Here is a 2,500-nt window from a genome sequence, read left to right on the forward strand (position 1 = left end):
GGGGAAACCCATCACCCCAACTCAAAGCAAAGAACTCAACTACATTGCTGTAGTCACACTACCTCCGTAATTTCTCTCGCGTCCGCATGTTCGATTCCCAACGTCTATCGATGGCAGTTATTCTTCTAATCTGAGCTCATATGACAAAGCTAACTTGCATGTCTCGCTTAATTGCATGTAAGCGCCTCTTGAAGAAAAGATCTCTGTCTGTTATGAAGTTACCTTATCCTGGCTAACAAAATAATTCCGTTCATGTTTAGGACAGAATAAACAATCTAAACACACACACACACACACACACACACACACACACACACACACACACGACTAGTGGCGCAGTGTTAGAGTTCCCACTTCCCACTACGGCGGTCCGAGTTTCAGTCCCTCCGAGAGCTGAAATAATTTCAGTATCGCTGCGCTGCGGGTCGTTACTGCAACTCTCGTGGGCGGGGAATTGGAGGTGTATGTGCGAGTGATGTCACAGCATTACCCATAAATCGATCATATATGAGCTCTGAGCTCTCTTCCGGGAGGGAAATAGCTGTCGATCACGACATGTGATCAAAGACCATGGTGAATCACACACGACACGATGGCGCAGTGGAACACGACAGGATGGCGCAGTGGCAGCGTTCGCGGCTGCCAGTACGGCGGTCCAGGTTTGAATCCCGCCCAGGGCTGAAATAATTTTAGTACCGCTGCGTTGCGAGTTGTTACTCCAACTCTCGTGGGCGGGGAGTTGGATGTGTGTGTATGTGCGTGCAAGTTCACAGCATTACCCATATAACCCATAGATCGGTTATATATGAACTCTGAGCTCTCTTTCTGGAAGGTAATAGCTGTCGCTCACGAGTCCAGCACGTGATCCAAGACATGGTGAATCATACAAACACACACGCGCGCGCACACACACACACACACACACACACACACATGCACACACACATGCACACACACACACACACACACACACACACACACACACACACACGAAAAAGCTAATTGGGTCAGGGATACAGTAGATAGAAAAAAAATGTATTGTGGTATATGGACTTAAAAGAAAAACAAGGATTGGCGAGGTACATGAGAGAAAAAGAAGAAAAAGAGACAGCAGTAGAAATCCTAAATGAAATTCAGGGGGGAGATAGAGATGCAAGCATAGACCTGGAAGAGACTTATAGAATCGGTCGCTATTCTAAGGATAGAAATCGACCTCTAAAGATAAAATTAAGGTCACAAATGGTAGTAGAAGACATATTTGAAAAAGTAGGCACTTTGGCAAAGAGTGAAAAGTACAATAAGATATGGATAAAAAGAGAAATGAGTACTGAGGAATTAGAAAAAGAGAAGTCACTAAGAGAAGAAGCAAAGGAAAAAACTTTCTGGGAACGGAGAGAGAATGCAAAGAATTCCATTGGAGAATAATCGACATGAGATTGAGACAATGGCGCATCAAAACGAAAAAACCAAGGAGAGAAGAAACAATGGAGAAGGAAGAAAATTAAAAGTAGCCTATACTAACATTGACGGATTAATTTCAGGTCTGAACGAACTCAATGATTATCTGTTAGAAGCAAAACCAGACATAATGGGAATTGTAGAGACTAAACTAAGAGGTGAAATACCATCCATCGTTATTGGACAAGGCCTATACAATTACTGGATAAAAAACAGGGACAAGAAACAGGGAGGGGGAATCATGTTCTTGGCCAAGAAAGACCTAAACGTGACAAAAATTGCAGAGGGCAAAGGTAATGTTGAACTGATCATGATAAGAATCGAAGACAAGAATATGAAAAGTAGAAAGTTTGTGGTGACCTATGTGCCTCCAAAAACGAATGCTTGGAAAGAGAACGAACATACAAAAATGCTAGAAGATACAAGAAAATCACTAAATGAGATACTAATGGGTAAGGGTAATCTGGTAATTAGGGGGGACTTCAATTGCAAAGAAATTTGTTGGAACAGCATGACAGTGCAAGGAGGAGATGACTTGGGGCAATGTACTGCTAGACATGACCATGGAGTACACAATGACCCAATGGGTCCGTCAAAACACAAGGTACAGAAACAATGAAGAGCCATCGAAACTAGATTTAATATTTACAACAGAACCTGAAATAGTGGACAAAGTCCAGTACAAGACAACAATTGGAAAGAGTGACCATGTACTCATCGAAACTGTACTAAAGGAAGAAATAGACATGGAGAGGAACGAAAAGCATAGGAAAGGAAGATTGATGTACAACAAAACAGACTTTGCAAAACTAAAGACATTCTTCCGGAATGCAATCTGGGAAAAATTCTATATGGAAGAGACAACAGTGGAAGAGAAATGGAATATATTGATGGATAATTACAATGAAGGGGTAAACAGGCATGTACCAAGACAAAAGCGAGAAAGTACATTAAATGTTGGTTCAACAAAAGATGCAGTGAGGCAAAAGACAGAAGGGACAAAGCTTGGAAAAGGTGGAGAAAAGACAAAAAAACAAAGCAA

This window comes from Oratosquilla oratoria, chromosome 29, assembly GCF_046742065.1.
Source record: "Oratosquilla oratoria isolate Oo_2021 chromosome 29, ASM4674206v1, whole genome shotgun sequence".
Taxonomy (NCBI): domain Eukaryota; kingdom Metazoa; phylum Arthropoda; class Malacostraca; order Stomatopoda; family Squillidae; genus Oratosquilla; species Oratosquilla oratoria.